The following is a 15,912-nucleotide window of genomic DNA, read 5'->3' on the forward strand; positions in this document are numbered from 1 at the left end:
AAATCCACCTTCCCGCAATTTATTTCCAGGCAAAGAAAGTCTGGAGCCTTGTATCTGCTGAGGGATTGCAAATCCCAGCGTAAAAAAAGGGCACGCTGCGACTTGTAGTTCTTGAGTAGCTTTATGGCTGTAGATCAGGGGTGTCCAAACTTTTTTCAAAAAGGGACAGATTTCATGAAGTGAACATGCGCGTGGGCCGACCATTTTGCCCGACATTTTTGGAAATATTAAAAATAAATGCAAATTCAATATTTTATGCAAAGTTTATTGCAAACCGCATACTATTCATTTCATAACATTGATGACAATATATATATATATATATATATATATATATATATATATATATTTCTCAAAAGGAAAGGGACCGCATTCCGGTTTGATGTGGCCCCCCAAGTATATCCATCTGTGGCCCCCAAAGCTCGAGCGTGTTATGATGTGTGTTGTTTTTTTTTTTTTTTTTTGCTGTTAGATATATATCCTGACAAATCCCTGAGCTCATTCTTGGGCCCCTTTCATACTGGGCGTATTTCAGGCGTTTTAGCGTTAAGAAAAGCGCCTGTAAACCGCCTGAAAGAAGCTGCACCTGCAATCCCAGTGTGAAAGCCCGAGTGTTTTCACACTGAGGCGCTGCGCTGGCAGGGCGTCAAAAAAAGTCCTGCAAGCAGCTTCTTTGCAGCGCTTAAAGAGCGTGGAATACACCGCTCCTAAAGCGCCCCTTCCCATTGAGGGAGCCTTTTTTAACGCCAAAGCGCCTGAAAAACGCCCCAGTGTGAAAGGGGTCTTAGCGGTGCTTTACCAGCGTTTTTCGGCCGCTGGCAGTGTGAAAGGGTCCTGAAAGCACTCGGGCTTTCACATTGGGATTGCAGATGCAGCTTCTTTCAGGCGCTTTAAAGGCTTTTTTTTTTTAACGCCCGAAAATGCCCCAGTGTGAAAGGGGCCTAAGGATGAGCCAGGGCGTGTTCACAAGTCTGTGTGCCCGAGCCCACAAGGAAGCTGTCAGCGCCACCGTTAATCACAGGTACTGTGACATTTTCCCGATCTCTGCAGTCCACAGATGCAGAGAACGGGAATGGTTTTGGTGCCTGGGATTGGCTCTTGGCGCTGTCAGCTTCATAGCGGCTCTGGCACATCGACTTCTGAACACACCCAGCCACACGCCCCGGCTCATACTAACAATGAGCGCAGCGCTCGGGATTTGTCAGGCTAAAGAAGATGGATATAGTAACAGCATAAAAAACATAACATGCTCAAGCTTTGGGGCCACAGATGGATTTACTTGGCGGGCCACAGGTGTGTGTGTGTGTGTGTGTGTGTGTGTGTGTGTGTGTATATATATATATATGTGTGTGTGTGTGATATATATATTTTATAACAATTTAAAAAAGTCCAAGTGGGGGCCACATCAAACCGGAACGCGGGCCGGACTTTGGACATGTCTGTTGTAGATGATCCCAGCCAGATCTTATCTCCTGCTCTCTGATTTAGCATGTGTTGGCAGCAGTTTGCTAATTATGGTTTCGCTCATGGTCATTAAAAAGACTTTCAGGCAAATGATTGCAACATAATATCTTCAAAAATAGTAATGACTAGTTTTTGTTGATGTTGATAACCCTTGAGGTGACCAGTGAGACACATTTAAGTGGTCAGTATCCATGTCCAGTGAGAAATGGTCAGGTTTTGGATAAGCAAGCTGTTGATAAAATGAATTTGTTGCCTCAGTTGGTTAGTTGTGGTTAATCAGAGACTTACAAAATGCAAGTGTCTCTAAACTCAAAAACTACAATGTAATACATTGCCGCTTGCCAGTCCTTAGAAGAGGTTGTCGTTCTTCAGGCTTATCTTTTTGTTTACACTTTGCAAGTATCCTGGTGATCCTAGAAATAAAACACTTCCTTAGTTTGCTACGCTCACTCACTCCACTGTATCTCTGGAGGGAGCTATATACACCTATATTACCAAAAGTATAGTGGCTGTCCACAAGGTTTTGGAGTGGAGGTGTCTAAGGTCAGACACTGATGTTGGATGAGAGAGCCTGGCTCGCAGTCTCCACTGTAATTCATCCCTATCGGGTTGAGGTCAGGACCCTTGTCCAAATCCTTTTATGGAGGGGGGATTAGGGTGTGGGGTTGTTTTTTAGGGATTCAGCTTGGCCCCTTATTTCTAGTGAAGGGAACTTAAGGTGTCAGCATACCAAGAAATGTTTTACTATTTCTTGCTCCCAAGTTTGTGGGAAACGTTTGGGGACGGCCCCTTCCTGTTCTAACATAACTGTGCACAAAGTAAGGCCCATAAAGACATGGATTGGGAGTTTGGGGTGGAGGAACTTGACTGGCCTGCACAGAGTCATGACCTCAACTCCAGAGAACACCTTTGAGATGAATTGGAGTGGATACGGCAAGCTGGGCCATCGCGTCTAACATCAGTGCCTGACCTCACAAATGCGCTTCTGGAAGAATGGTCAAACGTTCCCATAGACACTCTCCTAAACCTTGTGGACGGCCTTCCCATAAGAGTTGAAGATGTTATAGCTGCAAAGAGTGGGCCAACTCAATATTGAACCCGACAGACCAATAGGCAGATTCAAAAAGATTTAGGCCGGCGTATCAGTAGATACGCCGGCCTAAGTCAGAATCTGCGCCGACGCAAATTTAAGCGTATTCTGGAAACCAGATACGCTTAAATTAGGCTCAGATACGAGCGGCGTAAGTGTCTTACACCGTCGTATCCTAAAGTGTAATTTTTAGGCTGACCGCTAGGTGGCGCTTCCATTGCGGTCGGCCTAGAATATGTAAATGAGTAGTTACGCCAATTCACGAACGTACGCTTGCCCGACGCAGTAAAGATACGCCGTTTACGTAACGCATTTTCAGGCCTAAAGTTATTCCATCAAATAGCTGGAATAGTAATGTTAAGTATGGCCGTCGTTCCCGCGTCGAAATTTGAAAATTTTACGTCGTTTGCGTAAGTCGTCCGTAAATAGGGCTGGACGTAATCCACAGTGCCGCCATCTTGGTAGACGTTATGTGGTTCTCATTTTTACTGAAAAGATTGGTGATCATAGCTGCAGCACAGTCGTTGCATGTTTACCGCGTATGTGAATGTGGTGCAGAAAAAGTGCAGCTCAGTTTACAATTATGGTTTGGGGAGAGACAGTCATATGGGGGAATACACCTGCCTTAGGAGTGATGCTTTGCATCACAGCGTGGCAAAAATGATCTCTTCTTTTGCCTTCGGTGGACAATACCGCCCAACAGATGTGGCCCATTGAAATGATTTACCAAAGATAACATCTCCTTGCCACCTGTCAAATGTCCTGTAAAAAAAAAAAAAAACGATCCATCAAAGATTGCTCTCCAAAGAGCCAACGCTTGTATAAATGAGCCCTAAGGCCTCGTACACACGATAGAATAGCCAGAGGACAACGGTCTGAAGGACCGTTTTCATCGGTCAAAACTGATCGTTTGTGGGCCCCATAGGTTAGTTAACCTTCGGTTAAAAAAATAGGAACTTGCGTTAAAATTTAACCGATGGACGCCTAACCGATAGGTCAAAACCGATCGTTAGTATGCAAAAGCATCGGTTAAAAACCCACGTATGCTCAGAATCAAGTCGACGCATGCTTGGAAGCATTGAACTTCGTTTTTTTTCAGCACGTCTGTGTTTTACATCACCGCGTTCTGACACGATCGGTTATTTAACCTATGGTGTGTAGGCGTGACGAACCATCAGTCAGCTTCATCGGTTAACCTGAGACAACGGTCCTTCAGACCGTTGTCCTCTGGCTATCCTATCGTGTGTACGAGGCCTAAGTGTGTGCTCACTTTTTTCCATCATTGCCCATCATTTAACTATGGTCCATAGGCTTTGCTCAATTCAACGCTCGTGTAAATGAGTCCCATGCCCACCCTTCCGTCATTGTTTGATTTCTTGTTGCCCCCGTGGTCCAATCCAGGGGCTTTGCTTGGTCCAAATCTTGTAAAAACAAGCCCTACATGCATGCCCAATCTTCCATCAGTACCCAGTTTCCTGTTGCCCCCATGGTCCAATCCAGGGGCTTTGCTTGGTCCAACTCTTGTAAAAACAAGCCCTACATACATGCCCAATCTTCCATCAGTACCCAGTTTCCCGTTGCCTCCATGGTCCACTCCAGGGGCTTTGCTAAGTCCTGGCAGTTTAACGTTTGATAAAGCCGGTTCTTAATTGCTTCTGAACACCTTTTTACATGTGTGGAGCCTGTGCTGCCTTCATCTCCGATTAGTGAAGCTTCAGTTTCACCGCTAATTTCTACCTTGTGAAGTTTATCCACTCCTTTGACCCTCGTGAGTCCCTCGGTTTGAGTTCCAAACTCAAGAATTCCCACCGAAGATTTCATCTTTTAATGCTAAACGCAAAGCAAATCCTCTAATTTTACAGTTGATCTGAGGTTGTTTGTAGCGTTTTCTAATCCTTATCTAATCCTCGTGAGATATTTAGACAATTTGTAAATGCCTTGTTTTTTTTTACAATGACTTTTTTTTGTCTTCTGTTGAGTCTTTTTTGGATGGTCTCTCTGAGGATAGAAGATAAATCTCCCAAACAGCCTGATAATGGACTTGCAGCAGCTGTGTGCTTGGCTCTGGTGCATCTCTGAACGCAGATGAAATGATTATTGTATGGACATGTGGAAGATTCTTTTCATACGGCATCTTTTTACTAGGTAGAAATCCTTTCCTGTAATCTTGCAAGTATTCCAAGCAGGCCGTGAGTGATCGCCTAATTGAGACAGTACCAATTTTTTTTTGTCAGGACTTAAAGCCCAACTGTGGGAGACTTGAATATTATCCCTTGCAGGGGGGGGTGTGCCCACAATGAAAGGGTCTAGTGGAGAGGAGAAGCAACTTTACTCACCTGATCCTCTGCTCCCCCCCAGCAGATGGCGCTCTCCCATGCTTCAACAGTAGACTGTCCCTTGGTGTCATCATCCTGACTTTAGGGCAGGGGTCTCCAAACTGCGGCCCAAGGGCCGGATGTGGTCCTTTGCTAGCCTTCATCCGGCCCTTGGGGCAGGATTGCTCCCAATGGCACCAACAATGGGGCACTATTTCTTAGACTAATAGCAATGATGGAGCACTATTCCTCCTCCTACTGCCCACCAACACTGGGGCCATGTTTATTCTCACTGATGCTCGGCCCTTGGGCATTTTCTACCCCAACTGGTCAGAATCCGGCCCCCCTGAATATGGAAAGACCGTAAACTGGCCCTTTGCTTTAAAAGTATGGAGACCCCTGCTTTAGGGTATTAGACCACTGGAGAGTGGGGGGGAAAACTCTGCCAGGGACCAGTCTAGCAGCGCAGAGGGTTGGGTAAATAAAACTCCTTCCCCTCTAGACCTAAGCAAGCAATTGACCCTTGCAGTGCGGGTGTAGGACCAATGCAGGTAAAACGTTTCAAGCCTCCCAGGGTTGGGCTTTAATCTGGCCACACCAGTAGAATTTTAATATTTAAAAAATGTTTGTTCAGAACATTCCATCGATTTTATTTATTTATTTATTTTTTTACTCCACCATCCTTCAAAAAAATTCAAAATTTGTTTTCAGATTACTTAACGAGAAAATTTGAAGGAGCATTTCTTAAATAAAACTGCGAATGTGGTTTTCGCTTGGGGAATTTTGAGTGGGGCCAGACTGTGGCCATTGGGAGTAGAAATTGTTTGGGTGACAGTGGGAGCAAACAGTGCGTCTTTGACATTCGGGGATAAAATAGAGAACTATTGTTGGCATCAGTGGGAGGAATAGTGCCTCGTTGGTGTCAGTGGGGGAGGGGGGTAGCGCCCTGTCGTTGGTGTCAGTGGGGTGGGTATAGTGCCCTGTTGGTGTCAGTGGGGGGGTATAGTGCCCCGTCGTTGGTGTCAGTGGGGGGGTATAGTGCCCCGTCGTTGGTGTCAGTGGGGGGGTATAGTGCCCCGTCGTTGGTGTCAGTGGGGGGGTATAGTGCCCCGTCGTTGGTGTCAGTGGGGGGGGGGATAGTGCCCCGTCGTTGGTGTCAGTGGGGGGGGGGATAGTGCCCCGTCGTTGGTGTCAGTGGGGGGGGGATAATGCCCCGTCGTTTGTGTCAGTGGGGGGGGATAGAGCCCCGTCGTTTGTGTCAGTGGGGGGGGATAGAGCCCCGTCGTTTGTGTCAGTGGGGGGGGATAGAGCCCCGTCGTTGGTGTCAGTTGGGGGGGGATGGAGCCCCGTCGTTTGTGTCAGTGGGGGGGGGATAGAGCCCCGTCGTTGGTGTCAGTGGGGGGGGGGGTAGAGCCCCGTCGTTGGTGTCAGTGGGGGGGGGGTAGAGCCCCGTCGTTGGTGTCAGTGGGGGGGGGATGGAGCCCCGTCGTTGGTGTCAGTGGGGGGGGGGATGGAGCCCCGTCGTTGGTGTCAGTGGGGGGGGGTAGTGCCCCGTCGTTGGTGTCAGTGGGGGGGATAGTGCCCCGTCGTTGGTGTCATTGGGGGGGGGGGATAGAGCCCCGTCGTTGGTGTCAGTGGGGGGGGGGGAGAATAGTGTCCTATGATTTGGTGCCGGTGGGAGAAATGGTGTTATTGGTATGTGGTGCATACAGCCAGCCATAGAAATGAATAGTTGTACACAGCTGTACTTGGGTATACACCAATACTTTCGTGCATCCATATAAACTCGTGGATCACGTATTTCTTCTCCCTCTTAGCTTTGATCTAATGTGCTGGAATACATATTTTTTGCCAGAGTGGTATGTAATGTGTGGGGAATGCTGGGAAAACATGGAGATTTTTTTTTTTTTCTTAGGAAAATGCCCATTAAAGGTGAACTAATCTTTTAAATCAGAGTTCCACCCAATTAAAAGTCAGCAGCTACAAAAAGTAGCTGCTGACTTTAAATAATCAGACACTCACCTGTCCCAGGGTCCAGCGATGCGATGCAGGAAGCCTCGCTCCTCTCCCCCCATCTCTCAGCCGGGCCGCGCTGTAAATGGCCGAGCAATCTTCTGTGACGTATCCCAAAAGATTGCAGCCTGGGGGGGGGGGGAGTTGAACTTCCTTCCGGCGCCGCGCAGCCTGAGGAGGAAAAAATTACATGCCAAATGTGGCATGTCAGGGGGTCACCAGTACCTAAAGAGGAAGTTCAATTTTTGGGTGGAACGCTGCTTTAAAGCGGAGTTCCCACTCTTTAAATTATTATTTTATATATATATTCATGAATATTGTTTTTTTTTTATTAATCGCAGTGATATTACTCGCGTATTACCTATTGATCACAGCTCGATTGCCGATTTAAAAAACAAATATAACTTTTATTATGCCTTGCTGGCATTTTCCATATTGCTTGTGGGCATGTAAAGCGATATTTTCCGGGACATGGTGCAGCTGAGTGACCAGCATGCGCAGTATCAACGGCTCACAGCGCCGTACATTTCAGACGTTGCCCTCGCTATGGGCATCGTCCTCGTAAGTGCTCGCCCCGTTGTGATGGCAATGAAGCCCTTGGTGCTGCCCAATGACTCCTGGGAAATGATGACACACGTCTCCCAGGAACACCAGTGAGCACAGGCACCGAGGGAAAGACGTCATGGCGCCACAGAGGAAGTGGCAGAATACACAGGACAACATGGCAAATTTTAAGCCCCCATTCACATCTAGGTGTTTTAACGCCTGTAGTGCTACGCCGCTGCCGCCAGAGGGATGAGAACACATGTCCCTCTATGGAGATGGTTCACATCTCCACGCCGGACGCCTGCCGCCTGAAAAAAGGTCCCGGACCTTTTTTTCAGGCGGCTTTCGGCGTTCGGCTAGGAGATGGGAACCATCTCCATAGAGGGGGTCAATCTGGGGCACATCTAGGCGGACAATACCAGCGTTTTGTCGCCGCAAATCGCGGTACAAAACGCCGCGATTTGCGGCGACAAAACGCCGCAAATTTGTCTGCCTAGGTGTGAATGGAGCCTAAATGTTTTTGCTGATGCCTAATGCTGTTGATTTATGCAAAGTTGCTTTTTTGGGTGGAACTCCGCTTTAAGGCAGGCTGGTTTTGCAGCTATGCATTTCAGTAACATAAATTTTACCGTTGGGGTGCCATTTTGAAATGGCACCCCAACACTTCTTGCCAATGCACAAACCTGAACCATCTATATCTTGTGGGGTAGTGTATTAAAAAAAGAGTGTCCAGTTTGCATGTTAGTAGCTTATTCAAAGTGAACAGGCTGCCGTAATGCATGAAATAGCGTGCGCTAATGTGCGTGCGGTAACACATCGGGCAATTGTGAAGGAATCCTTTAAATCTGGAAGCATTCTTCCATGGAATACTGGAAGTAGCATGCATGTCATGAGATTTTGTTCCCCCCGCTGTGTTACTTTAAATACCTAAAGTGTTGATAAGGTCCAGAAACCTTTTCCTATTTATATATGGATTTTATTAAAAAGTGTTTCACACACAACATCATGTCATTTTATGTTTAGCAGCCCTTTAATTATTTTTATTGGGTTGGAGATTTATTGTTCAATAGCAAGAAGAGGCATTTGTTTATGCAGGGTAATAGTGAAACATTTCTGCCTCCTTTATAAAATAGGCTTTACAAAAAAAAAAAAAAACCCTAGGTGAACAGAGGGCCATTGATGGCGTTACGGAGAGCCTGTAATCAGCAGACGCAACAATATCAACGGATACACTGTGTAAATCTTGACAGAACTCCAAAATTGTATATTTTGTTTTCCTGCTTAAGGTCTAGTATGGGGTACAGCAATCTGCGGCTTAATTCTTGTCATCCTTGCTGAGCTCCTGGCTATAGATCAGTGTTATATATAGTTCTAGTGGCTTCATTGTATACGTTGGGGCCTTTCATGTAACTAGCAACCAGCGGCAGTTTGTTAGTTTAGTATTAACAGATGCAGAGACTTTTTATGGCTTAAAAAAAGAAAAGGTTGATGTGTAAAAATTGAGATGTCTGCGCTGACCTAACCTGTGTGTATGGGGTATAACTTCTCAACTCTAAATTTAGATTATTATTATTATTACATTTTTTTTATTATTATTATTATTATTATTATTTAAATCCTTTTATTTATAGCTTGTTTCATTTTAAAAGCCCAGTGGTTGTGATTCATTAATTTCAATAAATATATATATATATATATATATATATATATATTCTCTCTATCTTTTTAAATTTTGATGGTTTGCATCTTGGAACACTACTAAAATGTATTAGGAAAATATTAAATGTGATATGTGTCTGACATGTTTTAGTAAGCTATGTGTTGCCTGGAGCGAATGTTTTTCTAACTTAAAGGCTAATTTTCTCATTTTTTGCAAAAAAAGAGAGAGGCTGTTGGGGTCTTTTCACATGGGCTTTCCGATCAGGTCTGCCTGGTGGACCTGATCAGACGCTTCATTCTCCCCTATTTTGGCTTCCTAGGCAGAACCATTAGTGAAGAAATTGCACACATAAGGTGCAGTGTTTTGATCTCGAGTGGTCCTTGTGCCTTTTTAATATGGTTGTGATATGCTAATAGGAGGATCTCCGTGCATTGTTATTTTAGAACAGTGGTCTCCAAACTGTGGGCCTTTGCTTGCCTGTTGATGTGAGGCACTATTCCTTCCACTGACCTCAATGAATAGAGCGTTTTTACTTCCACTGGCACTAATAATGGGTCAGCATTCCTCCCACTGAGACCAGTGTTGGGTCAGCATTCCTCCCACTGAGACCAGTGTTGGGTCAGCATTCCTCCCACTGAGACCAGTGTTGGGTCAGCATTCCTCCCACTGAGACCAGTGTTGGGTCAGCATTCCTCCCACTGAGACCAGTGTTGGGTCAGCATTCCTCCCACTGAGACCAGTGTTGGGTCAGCATTCCTCCCACTGAGACCAGTGTTGGGTCAGCATTCCTCCCACTGAGACCAGTGTTGGGTCAGCATTCCTCCCACTGAGACCAGTGTTGGGTCAGCATTCCTCCCACTGAGACCAGTGTTGGGTCAGCATTCCTCCTCCTGCTGACTAGGTGCTATATCCTTCCTTCCTTTTTTTTCTCCCACTGACCACCAAGCCTGAGACATTGTCTACGCCCACTGACTCCTAAAGTCTGGTGGACGGTAAACTGGCCCCTTTTTTTTTAGAAAGCTTGGAGACTCCTGTTCTAGAAGACAATGCACAACTGTTTCTGAGCTCATTACACAAAAGAAGCATCAGAAATTTTGAACCCTACACTAGACAGACCATGAATATTAGCCAAGCAAAACATGACTTGGTACTTTGGTTTCTCCACCAAGACATTTTTAGTTGGTAAGCCATTTTTTTTAAGTTGGTTACCAGGTTTACAAACATCTCAGGGGGGATTTTCATCCACTCTTCTTCTTTACAGATCTTCTCCATACATTTTTATATAGGAATAAGATCTGGAGACTAGCTAGGCCACTTGGTGTGCTTCTTCTTGAGCCACTCATTTGTTGCCTTAGCAGTATGTTTTGGGTCATTGTCATGCTAGAAGAGCCATCCACGACCCATCTTCAGTGTTCTGGCTGAGAGAAGAAGGTTCTAATCCAAGATTTTACAATACATGGCCCCGTTCATTGGCCCCTGAATGGGGCAAAGTCGGCCTGTATCTTTAGTAGAGAAAGGGCCCCAAATCATAATGTTTCCACCTCTGTGTTTGACTGTAGGGATGGTGTTTTTAAGGTCATAGTCTGAATTTTTCTTCCTCCCAAACATGGCGTGTCGAGTTAATGCCAAAGAGCAAAATTTTGGTGTAATCTGACCACAGCACTTTCTCCCAATCCTCCTCTGAATCATTTAGATGTTCATTGGCAAACCTCAAATCTACATGTGTCTTCTTGAGTAGGGGGACCTTGCGGGTGCTGCAGGATTTCAGTCCATGGCGGCGCATTGTTACCAATGGTTTGTTTGGTGACTGTGGTCCCAACTGCCTTGAGATCATTCACATGTTCCTCCCGTGTAGTTCTGAGCTGATCCCTTTTACTTTTTTTCTTATGATCATCCTCGCCCCAGGAGGCACAATCTTGCATGGAGCTCCAGACCGAGGGCGATTGAAGGTTATTTCGTATTTCTTCCATTTGCAAATAATCCCTCCACATTTGTCTCCTTCTCACCAAGCTTCTTGCTGATGGTCCTGTAGCCCATTGTAGCCTGGTGCAGGTCTACAGTCTTGTCCCTGACGTCCTTTGACAGCTCTTTGGTCTTATTTAGTTACTCCCCGAAATTCATTTTTATTTTGTTTAGTTAAAAAATGCATTTGTCATTCTTACCTGAGTAGGGCAGTCTCGGGGTGGTGGGGTTGGAGTACGGGGTTACTTTCTTTTTCTTTTTCTTCCTCTATTTTCTTTACTATCTCTTATCTTCTTTTTTTCTTCTCCTTTTCACTCTTCTGTCCTTGTCTTGGTATTATGATGATGTGAGAGTCATCTAAATTTTTATTTTTATTTTTTGCCTTTGCTCCCTAACCGCTGCGTAGCGAGCATTTCCATGGAGTGTGGTTCGGTCTCAGGGAGTGAGGGGGAGATCTTACCACACAGCCGTCTACACCGATTTGCTTGTATATACAGCGGTTAGTTGATGTGTCTGACATATATGCTTGTCTAAATAATTCTTTATAGATTACTTTTGTTGACCTTTAATGGTTGGAGGATTTAATTCTAAAATGTCATAAGGTAGTAGATCCAGCCCATGTGTGAAACTTCAAGTGAGCTTTGAAGTCATTGTGGAGGATAATGATGTCTTACTTACTCCGCTTCATAACGATTCTAGTTTGTAATTTGGCTGTAATGGAGGTTCCCATGCATTGTTAGAATAACTAAGGACTTTACTTACATTTTGTATTTCTTTGTAAAAAAATCAATAAAAACATTGAAACTAAAAATGCATTTGTCCAAAAAGTCGAAAAAATGAATTAAAATCGAATCTGTCATTGAAGGCTTATGGTGTCTGTCTAATGTTCTAAGAAGATTCGACTAACAGATAAAACTGTATGACGCCGCAATCGTACATTTCTGGTTGAGTGCTCCGCCCACAAGCTATAGTAGAATTCTAATGTTGTATGACATTAGTAATAATTAATATTTTATTAATTATTATTACTAGTCAACCAACATTAGAATTCTTCTCTAGCCTATGGGCCGAGCATTTGACCATAAATGTCCGCTCATGGCTATCGTATGTTTTTAGCTGCTTCGTCGAATCTTCATGTCTCTATAATGTTGAATCTTTTCTCTCTATGTCGAATAATCTTGGACTAATAAGAGTTAGGTTAGGCACATTCAACCGCAGATTCGATAGACACAGATCACTATTGTCACCGTCATGTAGAATCTTCTATCTATATCGAACTGTTGTCGCAACAAAACTAAAATAAAGCATTTTTTTATGTCGGATATTTCTGACTCTACACATTTGTATTCGTTTGCTAAAACGAATGTGTAAAATCGCCGAAATTCGGACGAAAATGCATTCGGACGAAAACGAATGCACATGTCTAATGGTTAGTGGTTACTTATCTGAAAGGCAGAAGTTGCTCTTTGCTAATGGAACCCCTAGCAACTACTGGAAGAACCCTGGTGTTCCATGCAACCCTAGTTGAGAAAAAGTGGTCTAGACACTTATTTTGCATTTAAACTCAATCGGCAGCTTTATGGATGGTAATATTCATTCAGATACCTGGAGACCTTCTAAAAAAAAAAAAGGTGATCTTTCTTTGCCTAGCCCTGTACAGATACTAAGCAGGTGTGTGTGACATGAGCACTTTATTCCGCAGTAAACACTGATTACTACTCCTGGCTTTGCTGCTAATAACATGTTTAGCTGCACTGTCTTTGGCAGCCCTTCAAATCATTGAGTGTTTTATGGTCTTGAAATCTCTTTGTAGGAATCCATGTTATTACCAGAAAATGGTCACTACAAGGTCTTTCTTGATTTATGTTTTGGCTAATTGTTTTTTTACACTGGCTATAGACAAGCCGAGGTTGCTTTCAAGTTTTTTTTTTTTTTTTTTTTTTCCACGGGACTATTTCAACACGTGATGAGCCGATTTGGTATGAGACCAAACAACTGAAAATTGTTTGTTTCTACTGTTGGTTAGAGAATGAATGGAAATGTTTGGTTGCAATGTGGACATTGTACTTATCACTGGTGATTTATGAAAATGGGGATTGGCATGAGCAACCAATTTCCAGGTGGGGTGTGCAGTGATTTCTGTTGGCATATGTGGGCACACGCTCGGTAATTGGATACATGCATTGGAAATGGTTGACATGGACAATTGTTGAACAATTTTATTAGCAATGGGTGGATTGATTGTATTAGAACTGCCAGTCAAGTATGGGTTTTGCTGCCGTTACTCATGTGACCCACATGTGTTTAAAGTCAGCCATAGATGCATGGGCGTCCGCAGAAGTTTTTTTTTCAGGGGGGGGCATCATTTTAAGGTCACCCATGCTCCGTCCCCTTTTGATTATGTCATGAAGGGGAGGGGCTTAGCAGTGACTCGCAAGTATTTATTTTTAATGGGGAAACGGCAGGCTTTATTCCTGTCGTACAGCCTGCAGATTTCAGGTGTGCGCTATGTACAGGGTGAGTGAGAAGCTTATATAGCGCAACACATGCAAACTGAATCGCCTCTGGGCACTTGGTATCCATTCCCTGGGCCCTCAGAAGAGATGGGTCTTGATCTTTCTCCTGAAGGCCAGGTGGTTCTCCTCCAATCGGATGGTGGTTGGTAGAGCGTTCCATAGTCTGGGTCCTTGGACCGCAAATCTTCGTTCTCCTTTTGGACTTGTATCTGGAGTAGATTTTGGTTGGTGGATCGCAGAATGCGATTGGTGTTGTGAGCTTTTTGTTTCTCGCATAGATATTGGGGGGCATTTCCCAGAATACACTTATGCGTTAGACAGAGAGCTTTGAAAGTGATTTGGTGCAGATTCCAGGTGTGTGCTATGCCAGTATGCATTGAGCGGCTGTGGATAACCCACCCCCCTCTGTTGTATGACTATAGCTGTGGCGGACACCTTGTGGATCCCTGATTCCAGGGGGGGCCCTTGCCCCTACCTGCGGATGCCTATGCATAGATGGAGTGATTTTCCTTCGGGTTGCAGGAAAGAAAATTGCTCAATTCCCCCATTAACACTATTGGTGTTGATAGGGGAAAATCCCTCCTGTGCAGCTATTGTGTTCTCCCGGTGGGGGGTCGGATGCGGGGAGCACAGGGATTATTGCTAGCGGCTCTAATTGCATCCTAAAAATTTGACAAGCTGGTTGTACCCAAGTTGATCGATGGATCCATACTGAACCGGCCAAGATTCGAGCCATCTATGTCTGGCCTAATACATTCCTACCATTTTTTTTTTAGATCAGCCATGTCTTGTGAAGATTCTCCAATGAGTTTGACAACCCCCATGAACGTTGGAGTGCTTCTGGCTGTTGAAAGCACCAGTTCTCTCCCACTAGGGTAACCCTTAAAATAGATGTAAACCCCATCTGAATCAGTTTGCCAAAGCAAATGTTTTTTTTTCTTGTTCGTTGTTTTTTTTTGTTTTTTTGTCATCCTTTGATGCATATCAATGATGGTAATCTCCTGCAGCCCTTCCCTACATTTAAATACACCAACAATGACTCGACTGCATTTCTCATGGCGGGTTTTCTGATGGTGACAACCGTGAACCATACCTAGGTAATGTGTGATGAAATGAACACTTTTTTAGTCTTTATTGGTGACCACTGTGGCAGGGCAACTACACAGGGGGTATACAGTGCCTTAAAAAAGTATTCATACCCCTTTGAAATTTTGTTGTCATGTTACAACCAAAAACGTAAATGTATTTTATTGGGGTTTTATGTTCTAAATAAGCACAAAGTGACACATAATTGTGAAGTGGAAGGAAAATGATGAATGGGTTTTCAATTATTTATTTGTAAAAAAAAAAAAAAAAAAAAAAATCTGAAAAGTGTGGTGTGCATTTGTATTCAGCCCCCTTTACTCTGATACCCCTAACTAAAATCTAGTGGAACCAATTGACTTCAGACGTCACCTAATTGGTAAATGGAGTCCACCTGTGTGTCATTTTCATCTCGGTATAAATACAGCTGTTCTGTGAAGCCCTCAAAGGTTTGTTACAGAATATTTGTGATCAAACAGCATCACAAAGGCCAAGGAACATACCAGACAGGTCAGGGATAAAGTTGTGGAGAAATATAAAGCAGGGCTAGGTTGTAAAAAACAAAATCCCAAGCTTTGAAGATCTCACGGAGCTCTGTTCAATCCGTCATCCGAACATGGAAAGAGTATGGCATAACTGCAAACCTACCAAGACACGACCGTCCACCTAAACTGACCGGCCGGGCAAGGAGAAAATTCATCACAGAAGCAGTCAAGAGGTCCATGGTAACTCTGGAAGAGCCGCAGAGATCCACAGCTCAGGTGGGAGAATCTGTCCACAGGACAACTATTGGTCTCTCCACAAATCTGCCCTTTATGGAAGAGTGACAAGAAGACAGACATTGTTGATAGAAATCTAAAAGAAGTCCAGTTTGCAGTTTGCGGGAAGCCATGTGGGGGACACAGCAAACACGTGGAAGAAGTTGCTCTGGTCAGATGAGACCAAAATTTAACTTTTTGGCATAAAAAGCAAAACGCTATGTGTGTCAGAAAACTAACACTGCACATCACCCTGAACACACCATCCCCACCGTGAAACATGGTGGTGGCAGCGTCATGTTATGGGGAGGCTTTTCTTCAGCAGGGACAGGGAAGCTGGTCAGAGTTGATGGGAAGATGGATGGAGCCAAATACAGGGCAATCTTAGAAGAAAACCTGTTGGAGTCTGCAAAAGACATGAGACTGGGGCGGAGGTTCACCTTCCAGCAGGACAACGACCCCAAACATACAGCCAGAGCTACAATGGAATGGTTTAGATCAAAGT

The 15,912-nt window shown here is 44.4% G+C and overlaps 1 protein-coding gene across 3 annotated transcripts in view; it reads left to right on the plus strand.

Annotated features, from left to right (window-relative positions):
• Nucleotides 1-15,912, plus strand: part of BMP2 (bone morphogenetic protein 2) — a 62,671-nt gene that overhangs the window by 15,065 nt on the left and 31,694 nt on the right. The window lies entirely within an intron of this gene.

Source organism: Rana temporaria, chromosome 4, assembly GCF_905171775.1.
Source record: "Rana temporaria chromosome 4, aRanTem1.1, whole genome shotgun sequence".
In the NCBI taxonomy this organism is placed as follows: Eukaryota; Metazoa; Chordata; class Amphibia; order Anura; family Ranidae; genus Rana; species Rana temporaria.